The sequence below is a fragment of the Entelurus aequoreus genome, linkage group LG04 (assembly GCF_033978785.1).
Source record: "Entelurus aequoreus isolate RoL-2023_Sb linkage group LG04, RoL_Eaeq_v1.1, whole genome shotgun sequence".
NCBI classification, from domain to species: Eukaryota; Metazoa; Chordata; class Actinopteri; order Syngnathiformes; family Syngnathidae; genus Entelurus; species Entelurus aequoreus.
In genome coordinates, this window is record NC_084734.1 from 46,701,866 (window position 1) to 46,720,190 (window position 18,325).

Consider the following 18,325-nt stretch of genomic DNA (forward strand, 5'->3'; position numbering starts at 1 on the left):
ACATGGGCTCAGGAACACTTCAGAAACCCACTGTCAGTAACTACAGTTGGTCGCTACATCTGTAAGTGCAAGTTAAAACTCTCCTATGCAAGGCGAAAACCGTTTATCAGCAACACCCAGAAACACCGTCGGCTTCGCTGGGCCTGATCTCATCTAAGATGGACTGATACAAAGTGGAAAAGTGTTCTGTGGTCTGACGAGTCCACATTTCAAATTGATTTTGGAAACTGTGGACGTCGTGTCCTCCGGACCAAAGAGGAAAAGAACCATCCGGATTCTTATAGGCGCAAAGTTGAAAAGCCAGCATGTGTGATGGTATGGGGGTGTATTAGTGCCCAAGACATGGGTAACTTACACATCTTTGAAGGCGCCATTAATGCTGAAATGTACATACAGGTTTTGGAGCAACATATGTTGCCATCCAAGCAACGCAACGTTACCATGGACGCCCCTGCTTATTTCAGCAAGACAATGCCAAGCCACGTGTTACATCAACGTGGCTTCATATTAAAAGAGTGCAGGTACTAGACTGGCCTGCCTGTAGTCCAGACCTGTCTCCCATTGAAAAAGTGTGGCGCATTATGAAGCCTAAAATACCACAACAGAGACCCCCGGACTGTTGAACAACTTAAGCTGTACATTAAGCAAGAATGGGAAATAATTCCACCTGAGAAGCTTAAAAAATGTGTCTCCTCAGTTCCCAAACGTTTATTGAGTGTTGTTAAAAGGAAAGGCCATGTAACACAGTGGTGAACATGCCATTTCCCAACTACTTTGGCACGTGTTGCAGCCATGAAATTCTAAGTTAATTATCATTTGCAAAAAAAAAAAAAAAGTTTATGAGTTTGAACATCAAATATCTTGTCTTTGTAGTGCATTCAATTGAATATGGGTTGAAAAGGATTTGCAAATCATTGTATTCCGTTTATATTTACATCTAACACAATTTCCCAACTCATATGGAAATGAGGTTCGTATAACAATAATGCAATTAACCATTTAAACCATTTCACCTCTGTTCTTGGTCCCCCGCTTTTTAACATTTACATTCTTCCCCTTGGCAATATTTTCCGTAAATTTAACCCTTGTGTGGTGTTCGGGTCTGTGGGACCCGTTTTCGATATTTTTTAAAAGAAAAATTATACAATTAATTAATTTTTCAAACTGAGACTCACTGGCTTTGGCTCATTTTCTGTGAAGAACATATATCAGAATACATATTTAATGACCACACACCATACACCCCCCTACACATTTCTATTACATATAAGATGTAATATAAGGGCTAATAGAAGTGTGGAAATTGATGTTCTGTGTACCACACGCCCACTCACACGCACACACACACACACACACACACACACACACACACACACACACACACACACACACACACACACACACACACACACACACACACACACACACACACACACAGCAGGCCTAGACGGGGAGGACAGAGTGTAGGTACACAGAACATCAGAGGGTCAAATGTGCGACAAAATGAGCGCAGACAGTGTTGACAAACAATGTTGCAACCTTGTGCGGGAACCGCAGGTGCAGAAACACAAAAGAAGAATCTCTGTGGGATGCAGAAACTGGCAGAGAAATTTCCATGCAACGTTCATATTGTTGTTACTCAGCCAGTGTTTGTGGGTCTTAGACTTAGACTTACTTTTTAATTTTGCTCAAATTTGAACTTTACAGTACAGATAACAACGAAATTCCGTTGCACTAGCTGGTTGGCAGTGCAGGATACAAAAGCAATAAGGTGCAGATATAAATAAATAGATTACTGTAAAGATAAATATATTGTACTTTTGCATATGCATCTACGTTTATGGATGTATGTTATATTGTCTTTATATTCCAGCGAGTTCATCCATTTTTGGGGGAAATTGAGGGGATTATTATGATGCGTTCAAGAGTCTTACTGCCTGAGGGAAGATACTGTTACAGAACCTGGAGGTTCTGCTTCGGAGGCTGCGGACCTCTTTCTAGAGTCCAGCAGTGAAAACAGTCCTTGGTGGGGGTGGGAGGAGTCTCTGCAGATTTTCTGAGCCCTGGTCAGGCAGCGGCTTTTTGCGATCTCCTGGATAGGAGGAAGAGGAGTCCTGATGATCTTTTCCGCCGTCCTCACCACTCTCTAGAGAGACTTCCAGTCTGAGGCATTGCAGGCTCCAGTCCAGACAGAGATGCTGTTGGTCAGCAGGCTCTCTATAGTGCCTCTGTAGAATGTGCTGAGAATGGGGGGAGGGAGCTGTGCTCTTTTCATCCCACGCAAAAAGTGCATGCGCTGCTGAGCTCTTTTTACAAGAGCTCCGGTGTGTAGGGACCAGGTCATATTGTCAGTTATCTGCACCCCCAGGAACTTGGTGCTGCTTACTATCTCCACCGCTGTGCCGTTGATGAAGAGTGGAGTGTGGCTGGACTGGTGCTTCCTGAAGTCGGCAATGATCTCCTTGGTCTTGTCAACGTTCAGGACCAGGTTGTTGGTTCTGCACCAGTCAACCAGATGTTTCACCTCCTCCCTATAGTCCATGTCGTTGTTGTCACGGATGAGGCCCACTACTGTTGTGTCGTCCGCATACTTCACAATGTGGTTGGTAGTGGACCTGGCGCAGCAGTCATGAGTCATCAACGTGAACAGCAGCGGACTCAGGACGCAGCCCTGGGGGGAGTCGGTGCTCAGGGAGATGGCACTGGAGGTGTTGTTGCCCACTCTCACAGATTGGGGTCTGTCTGTGAGGAAGTCAAGTAGCCAGTTGCAAAGGGGGGTATTGAACCCCAGGGGGGCCAGTTTGCTCACCAAGTGCTGCAGGATGATGGTGTTGAATGCCGAGTTGAAGTCCAGAAACAACATCCGCACGTGTGTGTCCTTTCCTTCCAGATGTGCTAAGCTCAGGTGGAGTGCAGAGGAGATGGCGTCCTCTGTGGAGCGGTTAGGGCGATTAGCAAACTGGTATGGGTCGAATGTGGGGGGAAGTCTGGAGACAATATATTCCTTTACCAGCCTGTCAAAGCACTTCATTACAGATGTTTTTTGGGATAAGTCAGTATTTTAACAAAAAAGTGTTTGATTGTGAGGCATTAAAAGCCACAAAATGCAACGGGTTCACCAGACAATATGAACACCACACAAGGGTTAAAATACATTTTCACTGTTATGCGGATGACACCCAGCTCTACATCTCAACCCAACCAACTGCTTCTTTTCTTCCTTCCTCCCTTACAGACTGTCTCAGTGAACTCAAGCAATGGTTCTCATCCAATTTCCTTCAACTCAATAGTAATAAAACCGAAATCTTACTTGTCGGTACAAAAACCATTCTCGCCAAAACCATTAGCTTGTCTGTTACTCTCGGCAATTCCTCCTGCCTTATAAGTAAAATGTATTATTATTATTATAAAAGCATATAAACTTGTATTTCTCATTACAGTACAATTGTTTACCATTGTATTGTATATATATATATATACAAAAATTATTTCGGTACCGAATAGCATTATTTTAGTTTTACTGAGATTTAAGGATAGTCTGTTTTTGTCAAACCTTCTCTTTAATTTGTTCATTTATTGTGTTATTATTTGTATTAGCTTCTGTGTGTTCTCCCCTGAACAAAACGCAGTAGTATTGTCTGCGAATAATTCTAACGGTAAGTCTTATGTAACTTTACCAATGTCATTTATATAAAGGCTAAACAATTTTGGTCCCTGTGGTAAGCCACAGGCTATCTTTAGCATTGTAGACGTGTGTTTACCTCGCTTCACGTATTGCTCCCTGTCGGTTATGTAGGTTCTTATCCAGTTTAAGATTTTTAGTTTAAGTTGCTTTTGCATAATAGGTTCCCTTTAAGGTGCGCTGATGGTGTATTAAATATATCATCTAATTTGATGTCTGCGTTTATGCATGAGCAGTTCAAACAATGTGTGTGTGTGTGTATGCGTGTGTGCGTGTGTGTGTGTGTGTGTGTGTGTGTGTGTGTGTGTGTGTGTGTGTGTGTGTGTGTGTGTGTGTGTGTGTGTGTGTAATTAGTAAACGTGAGAGGTGAGTGTGGACAAGCAGCAGTGAGATATGCACTTGCTCCAGCTGAGAGCCAGATGCTAAGATTGATATCACCTTCATGTCTCATGAAGGATGCTGCTCGATTGGATCAGCGGGAAGGAGGCTTGCCGTGAGGTCCGCAACCAAGCTCATTAACATTCAGGAGGACAGCGGCTCCTTAACCAAGTTAGGGTTTTGGTTGTGACAGTTGCTGGTCTATCATGACAAACTCCCCCCCAAGTCCCAAGCCATGCTAAACCAATCCACAAATGTGTTCCATATCTTATGCTTATCAGATATGTGGTTATTTATTAATTTCCTTTAAGGACCCATTGCTTCCAAATTTCACTAACAAGTTGTCTTTGTGTATTTTTTGCACCTGGAAATGAATCTGATTTTTTTTCCCCACAATATCAATTAATCTTTGAGTAATCACTAGATAACTAACTGTAATTGGAACACCCCCTTTCCATCGCCTGACTCGATATGTCGCCCCCTCTTGATGGGAAATCATCTACAAATTGACAGTGTGGATAAAGTAATGTAAAACTATTATTTTCAATACCTAATTGCATGTTTTTGATTACTTCATAATTGATAAGTTTAACATTATGAGCACAAAAAGAAATATAAAATAATCGCCGTTTCCTGACTGGCCTGCTCTTTCATGTCCTTTTCCATAGACATCATGACCTGTGTTTCCTCATGCTCTTTCAGCATTTTCTCAAGCATCTTGAGGAAAACATCAGTAGAAAAAGACACATAATATAATACTGGAGGCTAACCCTCCTATATCTCGTTTTTGCTATTATTTCTCCGTTCCTCTGCAAGTTCTGACTCAGTCTTTCACCCCTCGAGGGAACTCTTGATTTTCAGGATCACATTTGGCCTAAGTCTTTAAATCTAAACTCCAACAAAAACTTTTCTTCATCAAAGTCAGCATTATTAAAGTGATGGTTGAAAATGACACTTATCTCACGCGGTCCATCCCATTTTGCACGGGTCAAACTGAGTGAAGAGGTCCATACTTTCCTCATATTGCCATCATTTGGAAATGTATGAATGCCGACCCCTTTAGTTGTATTGCTACAACCTGCAACAATGCATCTGGCAGCCATATTGGATCATTCTTTCAAATTCTGAGGGGAAATATTGTGATTCGGGATGAAGATACTTCCAAAACACATACTACGCAATATGAAATTGTACCCAGCAGGTTGATGCAAGCCTGCCCACATTTTGGAACTAAAAGTGGGCGTTCCAAAATGTGCTGAAACTTTTTGGGAAAGAAGCCTAAAACCATTTCTGTGTCTATGTTAGGTCACTTTTACTGTAGACATGATTTTTAGGTGCATAATTATGAAATAAGTGCCAATGTTATCAGCATTGGAGGGGTCCTTTGAATGATGCCACACTTTTTGAGTGACAAAACCAAATGAAAGTACCACTGATAGTCACACACACACTAGGTGTGGTGCAATTACCCTCTGCATTTGACCCATCCCCTTGTTCCACCCCCTGGGAGGTGAGGGGAGCAGTGAGCAGCAGCGGTGACCGCGCTCGGTAATCATATTGGTGATTTAACCCCCAGTTCCAACCTTTGATGCTGAGTGCCAAGCAGGGAGATAATGGGTCCCATTTTGATATGGGGTTTGAACTCACGACCTACCGATCTCAGGGCAGATATTCTAACCACAAGGCCACTGAGCAGGTTTAAATGGCAGTCCCTGTTACATAAACTTAAACCACACAGACCAAATACTTAGTTCTATGTGATTTTGCAACGGTACCATGATTGTGTCAGAACATCATAACAATCTAATCAGCACCTTGATAAGTGTAATGACTTCATTTCTAAAAAAAATATCTGGAAAAAAAAAAAGATAACATGCCCATGCCCAGTACATTTACAGTAGTTTTTCTTGTGACTGTTAGGAAAACTTTTACTATTTAGCATTTAGTGTCAAGAATGAGTCAGTTTTCCTGAGATTGTTGTTGTTGTCCGTGGTATACAACAGCTGGCAAAAACAGAACAAAAGTCCTTCATAGCGAATGTAGCCTGCATCTTTGGCACAGTTTGCTATTCACGCTGACCTTTGAGTGCCTTTGAAGTCCATACGCACGCTATTGTTGTTGCCATCCCACCGTCCTTTTTTTTTCTACTTTCCATATGCAGCATCAGAGAGAGAAAGCGAGGCAAGCGGGCGCCATGGCACGGCTGACCGGTAAGACGTGTCAAGAGACCAATTTGCATGACACAGACGCTTTTCTCTCCTCGATTAGATGAACAGGTGGTTGCTACCGGAGTAACTCAACACTTTACAGTGGCCTAAGGGTTAAGAAGAGGTAAAGTTGGTAAATAAAATGTAATATTTAATTTCTTCACATTATACAACAACATCCTACTTTTTGGTGTGTCACGTACAGATGTCATCAGAAAAAGCCTCAAAAGACTTTGACGATAACAAAGTCTCCTATTATGAAAATGTAAATTTTATTCATGTCTTTAGTGATATAATGCAGTAATATAGAATAGAATAGAATAGAATAGAATAGAATGCCTTTTATTGTCACTATACACAAGTACAATGAGATTAAAAGCAACTCCAGTATCTGTGGGACAGTCTACAAATATGCAAAACATAGGAAGGAAAGAAAAGAAAAATAGTGCAAAAGGAGGTAAGGTGCATAGTCCAGTCCTGAGAACGAATGTTCTAAATGTGTTGTTTAAATATTATACATGTACACAGAAGCATTCAGACTGTGGGTGGAAAGTAAAAAATGCACACAGAGAGGTGCTAAACTATAAAATCAGTGCTTATGAGAGTACACCGTGGTTATGGCTTTAGGAAAAAAACTGTTCTTGAGTCTGTTTGTTTTAGACCTGATGACCCTGTAGCGCCTTCCTGAGGGCAGTAGGTCAAACAGGTCAAAGCCAGGGTGGGAAATGTCCTTGATATTGTTGGTAGCTCTGCTGAGGCAGCGGGAGGTGTAAATGTCTGTCAGGGGGGGGGGAGAGGACAGCTGATGATCCTCTGTGCTGCCTTTACCACTCTCTGGAGCCTCTCCCTGTCTGCAACGGTGCAGGCTGCCGTACCATGCTGTGATACAGTATGTCAGCAGGCTCTCAATGGATGAGCGGTAGAAGGTCAGCAGCAGGTTGGAGTCCAGGTTGTACTTTTTGAGGACTCTCAGGAAGTGCAGCCGCTGCTGAGCCTTCTTAGTGATAGCAGTAGTGTTCTCTGACCGGGAGATGTTGTCAGATATAAGGACGCCAAGAGACCTGAAGGTGTGGACCCTCTCCACATATGATGACCCCATCTCGTGTACACACCCACCACTTTTGAGGATGACAGCTTTGTAATAAGGCAGGCTTCGCTACACATCTTAAAATAAATGAAGCAACTACAGGCATAAGCGCTGTAAGTTTGATCATGTTGTTTTCGAATAGGCCAACTTAGCAAGATGTTGGTGTTAAAATGTGAGTGTAATGTTAGCACTTTAGCTCACATACTGTAGCTATGCTAGTGTCGTATTGCTTGTGTGCGCCTGTCTCACTCCTTAATGCTCCGTTGTTGGAGGTGAGGCGCTAGCGTCCTCTCCATTGGACATTTGCGTTTTGAAAACGGGTTATATTTTTCAGAAATGTTTAACTGTGACAAAAGAAATTGACCAAACACAAATGTCCACTGCATATGACTCTGGTTCTCAGGAGTGCAGTGGTATAATGTATATTTTCTGCTGGATCTACTTTCTATTTTATGCTGCAGCTGTTACATATACTGTAATATTGTACATGGTAATTGTTATATATTGTATATATTATATAAAATTGTAATATAATGTAATATAATATATCAGTATATATCATATACTGTATATATCATTGTGAGATGTCTCTGTCTCGGGTTCCTCTGGGACCACCGGGGAAGGCACAACACTCTCTGATATGGTTTTTACAATTGTTTTTAATTTCCTTACACAAGTCTCTCTTTGGCTGGCAGCACGGTGGAAGAGGGGTTAGTGCGTCTGCCTCACAATACGAAGGTCCTGAGTAGTCGTGAGTTCAATGCCGGCCTCGGCATCTTTCTGTGTGGAGTTTGCATGTTCTCCCCGTGACTGCGTGGGTTCCCTCCGGGTACTCCGGCTTCCTCCCACCTCCAAAGACATGCACCTGGGGATAGGTTGTTTGGCAACACTAAATTGGCCCTAGTGTGTGAATGTGAGTGTGAATGTTGTCTGTCTATCTGTGTTGGCCCTGCGATGAGGTGGCGACTTGTCCAGGGTGTACCCCACCTTCCGCCCGATTGTAGCTGAGATAGGCTCCAGCGCCCCCCGCGACCCCGAAGGGAATAAGCGGTAGTAAATGGATGGATGGATGGATCTTTAATCTTTAATCTTTAAGTCTCTCTTTGACTTTTTCAGCTCTTCGCACATGCAATGTCTCTTTTTGGCTTTTCAGCTCTTCTCACAAATAATGTCTCTGGTTGGCTTTTCAGCCCTCTCCTCCAGTGTCCTTCCTCTTGTGCTTTCCAGCTCCCTCTCCTCTCATGGTCTCTGACGCTGCTAATAAAGGAACAGGTGATTAGATAACTCGTTCTAGCTGAGCCATCCACTCACCTGTCTGCTGCTTCATGGCCGGCCCCCGCACACACCCCGCCCGCAGGGAACACGCGAACCACACCCCTCTCCACATGCCTCCACCGCCAGACTCAGGCCGGGCAGTCGTCCGGCCGCGCCCACTCCCCCCCACCCCCCTCATCGTGGGGCGAGAGAGGAAATCCGCCATGGCCATCTGCGTGCCCGGCCTGTGGACCACCCGGAAGTTGTAGGGCTGTAATGCCAGATACCACCGGGTGATCCGCGCGTTGGCGTCCTTCATGCGGTGGAGCCACTGGAGCGGTTTGTGGTCCGAGCAGAGACTGAAGGCACGCCCCAACAGGTAGTAGCGGAGGGCCCCGACCGCCCACCGGATGGCAAGGCACTCCCTCTCCACCGTGCTGTACCTTGCCTCCCGGTCCGATAGTTTCCGGTTGATGTACAGCACGGGGCGGTCGACACCCTCCACCCGCTGAGACAGCACCGCCCCCAGTCCCCGGCCCGACGCGTCCGCCCGCAGACAGAAAGGGATGTCAAGATTAGGCATGTGCAGCACCGGCTCCTCGCAGAGTGCTGTTTTTACCTTCTCAAACCCCCGCTGGCACTGCTCCGTCCACTGGACCAGTTCTGGAGCACCCTTCTGGGTGAGGTCAGTCAGTGGGTCTGTCCAGTCCACGAACCGGGGAATGAACCAGCGGTAATAGCCCGCCAGTCCCAAAAACTGCCTCACCTCTTTTTTTGTCTTGGGGGGTGGACAGGCCGGGATTGGATCTGAGTGTCTCCGCGTCGGTCCGAGCGCCGAACTTCATAATCGACATCACCCACTTGCCGTGCAACCTCAAAGGGCCCCTGCCACTTTGCAAGTAATTTGGAGCTTGAGGTTGGAAGCAATGCAAGCACTTTTTCTCCCAGTGTGAATTTGCGTAGTTGGGTCCCCCTGTTATACGTGTGCCGCTGGCGCTCTTGGGCACGGAGCAAATTCTCACGTGACAAGTGCCCCACCTTTTGGAGTTTTGCTCGCATGTCCATGACGTACTGAATTTAATTTTTGCTGGAGCTTGGACCCTCCTCCCAGCTTTCTTTAATGACGTCCAGCACTCCGCGAGGCCTCCGGCCGTACAATAATTTAAAAGGTGCAAAACCAACTGAGGCCTGGGGTACCTCCCGCATCGCAAACATTAGGGGGTCCAACCATTTATCCCAATTCTGTTTGTCCTCGTGCATAAATTTACGGATCATGGTTTTCAGCGTTTTGTTTCATCTCTCCACCAGCCCATCGGTTTGCGGATGGTACATGCTGGTGCGGATCGCTTTAATTCCCAGTAACCCGTAAAGTTCCTTTATTGTGCGCGACATAAAGGACGTGTGCCCTGGTCAGTCAGAATCTCTTTCGGGATTCCAACTCGGGAGATGACCTGAAACAGCGCTTGCGCAACACTCTTGGCAGAGATAGAGCGCAAGGGCACTGCTTCGGGATAGCGCGTTGCGTAATCCACCAAGACTAACACAAAGCGGTATCCCCGTGTGCTCGGGTGAAATGGTCCGATGAAGTCCATCCCAATTCTCTCGAACGGGACCTCCATGAGCGGTAATGGGCGCAAGGGCGCCTTTGGGGTGGCCGCTTGGTTCACCAGCTGGCAGTCCGGGCAGGCAGCGCACCAACGGCGCACGTCTGCCCGGAGGCCTGGCCAATAGAATCGGACCATGACCCGATTGAGTGTTTTATCATACCCTAAGTGGCCAGACATAGGATTATAATGCGCCGCCTGGAAAACCATTTCCCGGCGGTGTTTTGGCACCAACAACTGGGTGTATTCCTCTCCGGTTTGAGTGTCACGGCTCACTCGGTATAGGCTATCCCTAATAATTGAAAAATGGGGGAATACCCGCGCTGTCCCCGGGCGCACTAGCTGACCGTCAATATAATCCACCTGGTCCCAGGCCTCGCGCAAGGCTTCATCACGGGACTGCTCGAGGGGAAAATCCTCAGTAGGTTGCCACCGGGGGACCGGGGGGGGCCTCCCGCGAAGCCCTCACCGGTTCCCGCTCGGCAGTACCGGATGAAGCCGCGTCGCCGCTGAGAACTGCGCGAATACTCCCCTCTCCTAATGTCCGTGAACGCACCCCCACACATTGTGTCACCAAATGGTTGAATCCCGGCCAATTCGTCCCTAGAATTACGGGGTGCGTAAGGTGCGCGCTTACGGCAACCTTGACATTATGCTTTTGATTATTATATACAATTTCCACTGGCACCATAGGGTACTCGTGCACATCCCCATGAATACACCTAATTTTCCCCCGTGTCGCCTGCCTCAACGCCCCGGGTCGAACCAGGTTTTGGTGGATCATGGTCTGTTTTCAGCCCGAATCCACCATCACCCGATATGTACCCCATTGTACCCTTACCGGGACACAGTACGCCTCCAGCACCCGCCCCGATCGGGGGCGGGTGCTGGAGGCCCGACAACCCGCATCACCTGCCCCACCTCCATTATGGAGCACTCCCGGCGGACGTGTCCGGGCCGTCCGCGCCTCCAGCACACCGGCCCTGGTGTTTGAGGTGCCATTTGTGAGGGAAGCCCTTTCTCCGCAGCGCCGGTACCCTGGAATGCACAAATCGGAGAGATATTATAACCCCGTGTGTCCCCCCTTGTGTGTCTCTGGGTGCGTGTGTTCTTTTTGCATGCCCGCGTGGGGAACCTGTTCGCGGGCTACGGGTGGCTACGCCGGGCGTGGTCGCCGCTCCAGAGGTGCCCCCTCCACCCCCCCCATAGCGGGGCAAGTCGCCGGCGGGGTAATGGGGTGGGCCCCTCGGCGTCTTGGTTTCCGCCTCCCGCTGGACCGCCAGGTGTTCCTCCGCTAATTTTACCGCTGCTTTGACGTCCGGGGGGCTGTGGTACCTTACCCACGCGGAGGTCCTGGCCGGGATGGCCCCCACGAACCGCTCCAGGACGATGGCCTTCAGCATTTTTGGATCCAACCCGTTAGGCTGGAGCCAACGGGTTGCTGCGTCTCTCAGTTGAAACGCCAGCACGAATGGCCGGTCCCCTGCCCCCAACTTCATGGCCCGGAACTTTCGGCGATGGTCTTCGGGGCTGCTGCCGACCCGGTCCAGTATGGCATGGCGCAAGTTTGAATACTGCATGCGAGCGGTCGCCGGGAGACTCAACACCGCCCGCTGCACATCCCCCACCAGGAGCGGCAGCAGCTTCGCGCCCCATTCCTCCTCCGGCCACCTGCACAATGTCGCCGTGGCCTCGAAGACATCGAGGAATGTCTTGGGTTCCTCCCCCTCCACCATGCGCTTCATGGAGGAAATCCCTCCCGCCGCCTCTGCTCTGTCCATTAGCGCCTGCAGCACCTGTGTCTGCTGCCGGCTTGCCGTGGACACCTCGGCCAGCACTTGGCCCAGTGCCTCCAGCGGGGTTGTTGTCGACATACCTTCTGTGGTCCGCCTTTGTTGGGTGCCACTGTGAGATGTCTCTGTCTCGGGTTCCTCTGGGACCACCGGGGAAAGCACAACACTCTCTGATGTGTTTTTTACAATTGTTTTTAATTTCCTTACACAAGTCTCTCTTTGGCTTTTTCAGCTTTTCGCACATACAATGTCTCTTTTTGGCTTTTCAGCTCTTCTCACAAATAATGTCTCTGGTTGGCTTTTCAGCCCTCTCCTCCAGTGTCCTTCCTCTCGTGCTTTCCAGCTCCCTCTCCTCTCATGGTCTCTGACGCTGCTAATAAAGGAACAGGTGATTAGATAACTTGTTCCAGCTGAGCCATCCACTCACCTGTCTGCTGCTTCATGGCCGGCCCCTGCACACACCCCGCCCGCAGGGAACGCGCGAACCACGCCCCTCTCCACAATCATATATAAATATTACATATGTTATATTTTATATTTTATATTGCTACTACGGTACATTTTTAGTCTACTTTATACCTGCATTGTCCTTTCCATCCTTACACTTTCCATCCTTTGTAACTGAGCTACTGTGTGGAACAATTTCCCTTGTGGATTATTAAAGTTTGTCTAAGTCTAAGTCTAAGTATCTTGGGATGCGAGTTGTCTTTTGGCTAATGTTATTCTTAGGCTGCAGGCAACAATTTGTGTTATGATCCTTCCCATCCCGAGTTGCCGTAGATAATATCACAGTGAACCCAATAAGATCTGACCAGAACTTACTAGCTAGCATTAGCTTACACCTAGAGATCAACATAAATGAGTTTTTTCTATCCATGGGAAGGAAGAACGTAAGTGTGAGTGACAGTGCAGAAAAGAAGACGTGGATAATATTCATTGAATTAAAGAAAGAAGTCATTAAAACATTACAGACTGGCAAATCAGTTCGAGCTAGCTAACTAACTAGCCGTGCTAGTCTGCACCATACTGAAGCAGAATGAGTCAATAACGCCATCCAAGGATGTTGAAATAATATCTAAATGGCAGACATTTATCCATGAAAATATGGAAAAACTGCTGATGGTATGTTTGTCAGAAAAACAGCTAGAAGGAGATACTATTAATGTCCACTCTCCAAAGTAAATAGTGTATATTATTAGTACATTACTTCATAAAACTAATGTAGTTACTTGAACTGAATTATATTGTATTGTTTTTCATACAATACCAATCCATTTTCTACCACTTGTCCCTTACGGGGTCATGGGGGGTGCTGGAGCATATCCCAGCTGCACATGGGTGGAAGGTATGTTTTATTCAAAAGTTGTTTGTTCTTTTTAAAAGGAATGCTATATGTTAAAAGTGTGCAGTTTGACATGTGGGGCAAGTACTGAATACATGTATTTGTCACGGTTTGGTTGCAGCTTGCTGCGAGGTTTGTTCTCCCAGGATGCAAACGGTCTCCAGACTCCTCCCCTCTAAATTGTCCAAAATGTATTTTTGCATCCCCCACCTGAGGTTGTGTGGGCGGACAGAAAGAAAAGGTCAATGATGTGGGCGGGGCTTGAGTCTTGGGGGGTGGAGCTTGAACATTCGGGGGCTTGGTGTTAGAATAATTATGTACTGTATATATTATCATCATAACTATATGCTTAAGGGCCGTTTCTATAAAGTATTGTCAATTTGTGCTGCAATGGTATTTTTGTATTTGTTCAGAGCTAGCAATCTCTTGAGATTGAGCTAGCAATCTCTTGAGATTGCTAGCTTCTTTATCAGTGTTGTGTTCAGACTCTGCCTGCTGGCCGCCAAGGCCAAAAATTGGGTTCCGGGACCAGAAAAAGCAGAGACTGGGCGATAAAACCAGTACTCGGCCTGCTGGCTGCCAAGGCCGAACATTGGGTTCCGGGACGCAGACAAAGCAAAGACTGGGCGATAGCACCAAGTGTCAACATATTTGCATTTTTGTATAATCATAATATTGTGTCTAACTGGAGTTGTCGAGATTACCCCCATTCCCTCAGCGACAGTGATGTAATAGGGCCATTTCCTAATAAATAGAGGAGGCGCGCGGGCTTGATTTTTAGAACGTAGTTTGGATCTGTAACTGTAACTAGAATACAGCCCAAAACACGTGTCTCCTCGAGCTAAATTGAACTCTGTCTCTGCATGATTCCTTGCTTCTTGTCTGATTAATAGATGTCATCAGTGTTTGATCCTAACACTTGGACTGACTGGCTCTAATTTCCATAACAATTTTCTGATAATGTCTTATTTTGGATTTAAAGTCCTTTGGAGGCTGCTGACAGAAAGAGTTACCAGAATTACAAAAAAAAAGTATTTGTCTCTGACGTCATCACCAGTGGGCGGGGTGAGGTCATCACAAGGCGGCCGGGCTGCCTGCAGCTTGCTTCGGTTCGGAGGAGGAGGGGCTTGCGGGAGCGACACATCCTGACAGCGAAGCGAAGCCCTTCTGGACGGCTTCAGTCCTCGCCGACGCGTCCGGTACCGCGGTGGCGCGCAACATCCCCGGGCCACACGGAGCTGATCGGGACCAGCGTGCCGTTAGGACCCCACATCAGGTCCTGGCGCTCCATGGGGGAATGACGGAGCGTCTCCGCTTCCATAGCGTGCAACACCTCCCACGTACCTTCATCCATCTCCTCTATGTCCGTTGCGGGAGAACGGACGGCTGGCGTCATTCTGTCACGGTTTGGTTGCAGCTTGCTGCAAGATTTGCTCTCCCAGGATGCAAACGGACTATTCCAGACAAGGCGTGCAGGTAAAAACATGATTTACTACTCAAAACTCAAAAAGGTACAAAAACGGAAAACAAGGCCAAAGCACAACGCGCTGATCGCACTTGGAGTTAAAGGAAATACTTAGCATAGACTATGGACATAGAGAATTTATGAAACTGGACATAGCGTTTGGACATAAAGAACTTATGAAACTGTGGCATGAAATAAACATGACTTAGGTAGTCCAGGCATGAGACAAACAATGACGCCAGGACGACTGACTGGCAAAGGCAGGCTTAAATGATGTCTCTAGATTGGAAACAGGTGTGCGTCCTGAACACCAGAGGCAGGTGAAAATCATAAGTCGACATGGTAACTAAAACAAACAAGGGTGCACAGAAACAGGAACTATGGAGTCTAAAACTAACAGAACATAACAAAAACATGATCCGGACCACGGATCATGACAGTATTTAATTTAATTTCAAAAGTTTTGCAATACAAGTTTTTCATGGTACATGCTGTCTCACAGAACCAATTAGACTCGTAAACCGAGGTACCATAGTATATGTAAAAAGTGGATCAAGTACACAATAGTACTTCATGAAGAAACAGACTATTTCCAAGACAAACAGAGCTCATTAGCATCAGAGCTACAGACACACAACTGTGTTGTAAGTGGGCTTTACTTAAAGCAATTTTAAACTATCTAAATTCTAGTATCAAGGCTACAACATGCTTCCAGTGAGGGAATTCTGAGACAAATTTTAACCGTTAAAAAATACTATGCTGGAGGTCAGCTGTAACGGCTGACCTCCTAATTTTAACTACAGAGTAGACACTCTGGGGGCTTTTACACTCCCACATGCTCGGGTGGGTTGGGGTTTCGCGAGTGCGGCGCGCCCCTCATTCCCTCATCAGCCGGCGGGGAGTGCGGTCTGGTGGCCTGCCATTCTCGGGCAGAGACCTCGCTGAGGAGTGGGGTCTGTGTTGGTGACTTGATGCTGTGGCTGCGCAGCCCTCTTGTTTGGTGTGGGTGCTGTGTCTCGGTTGTTTGGGTGGTGGTGTGTTTGTGCGGGTTTGGGTTGGGGAGTGGAGTCTTTTAGTGGGGGAGGTGTTGATGTCTCTTGTTTGCGTGTTGGCGTTTGGGCTGACTGGCATGGTTCTGTTGGCGTGTGGTTGTCGGTCGCAGTTTTTCGATCGCTTTGATTTGATCGAGTGGTGCTAATGGTCTGGGGTATTGCAGCCGTTGTTCCTGCTGCCTTTTGTTTGTGTTGTGGGCGCCCGTGGCTGCTGGGTCCTGTGCGGGGGGGGGGGGGGGGGGGGTTTGACTTGTGGCAGCGCGAACACGTGGTGGTTGTCAGACCTGGCAAACTTGCCGGCTTTGTTCTTGTTTGTTGTCATGTTGGTTGGCCGTTGTCTGGGTGTGGGCTTGTCGGGGGTTGTCACTAGGGGTAAGTGGGTGCACGGCCGGACCTATGGAGGGGAGGTGATCGGCTGGTTCTCAGTGGACAATGGGTGCCATGGCTGGATCACAGCCCCGCCGGCCTGTGTATGGATTTGTTGGTTTATTAATGTGTGTGTGTGTGTGTGTGTGTGTGTGTGTGTGTGTGTGTGTGTGTGTGTGTGTGTGTGTGTGTGTGTGTGTGTGTGTGTTTATGTATGTTGTTATTATTGTTATATATGTGTATGTATGTATATGTATGATTTGATTTGATTTTTATTAAGGATCCCCATTAGCTGGTTGCCACAACAACCCACTAGTCTTCCTGGGGTCCGCAAACTCAATACAATTACAAGTAAAAGCATATAAGTATAACTACACAATACAGAAAAAAATAAAAGCATCAAAAAGAAAACAAGCAAATAATTTACAGTCACAGAATAATAATTACCATATAAATATAACTACACAATATAAAACCAAACAAAATCATCAATAAGCAAACTAATTTAAAGTCTCAGATAAACTATTACTTTTTTTTTAAAAACCTGTTTACTTTCAATGCCGGTGATCATTTGAGGCAGGTTATTCCAGAGCGATACAGATCTATAAATAAAAGATTTCCGCAAAGATATATACACACACATACATATATATATATATATATATATATATATATATATATATATATATATATATATATATATATATATATATATATATATATATATATATATATATATATATATACAGTATATACACACACATACATATATATATATATATATATATATATATATATATATATATATATATATATATATATATATATATATATATGTATATATATATATATATATATATATATATATACTGTATGTATATATATATACTGTATATATATATATATATATATATATATATATATATATATATATATATATATATATATATATATATATTTATTTATTTTTGGGGGCACTTTCTGGGCCTGCTGGTCCGGCGGGGGTTGGCGCCTCAGGATACTGCAGCCGGGTTGCGTGTCATCGTCCACCTCTTGCGGATGCTCGTCTTGGTTGGGGCCTGCTGTGTCTAGTCCCCGCGTCTATCGTGGCAGTTTGGTGCGCTGCAAAAGTATTACACAGTGCTGCAAGTCGGCCAGCTGCTGAGGTATATATATATATATATATATATATATATATATATATATATATATATATATATATATATATATATATATATATGTATATATATATATATATACTGTATGTGTATATATATATATATATATATATATATATATATATATATATATATATATATATATATATATATATATATATATATATATATATTTATTTTTATTTTTGGGGGCACTCTCTGGGCCTGCTGGTCCGGCGGGGGTTGGCGCCTCAGGATACTGCAGCCGGGTTGCGTGTCGTCGTCCACCTCTTGCGGATGCTCGTCTTGGTTGGGGCCTGCTGTGTCTAGTCCCCGCGTCTATCGTGGCAGTTTGGTGCGCTGCAAAAGTATTACGCAGTGCTGCAAGTCGGCCAGCTGCTGAGGTATTAACCTTGTGTGTTATCGTGTCTGTGATCCTTTTTTTTTCATTATTTTCTTTTCCTTCAGGGGGAGGATTCGCCAGGGCAGTTGCTGGATATTCCATCTCCATCGTTGGGGTCCCTGCAGGTGGGGTGGGTGGTTCCCTTGGCCCTGTGCTGGGCGGTCCTGCGGCGGCCGACTTGGGTGGGGGGTGCTTGTGGGGGCCCGGTTGCTAGTGGGGCAGGGGTGGTGTCTCGGGGGGCCAGTTTGCTCACCAAGTGCTGCGAGATGATGGTGTTGAATGCTGAGCTGAAGTCCAGAAACAACATCCGCACGTGTGTGTCCTTTCCTTCCAGATGTTCTAAGCTCAGGTGGAGTGCAGAGGAGATGGCGTCCTATGTGGAGCGGTTAGGGCGATAAGCAAACTGGTATTGGTCGAATGTGGGGGGAAGTCTGGGGACAATATATTCCTTTACCAGCCTCTCGAAGCACTTTATTATGATGGGGGTGAGTGCAACGGGGCAGTAATCATTGAGGGAGGAGATTGTGGGTTTTTT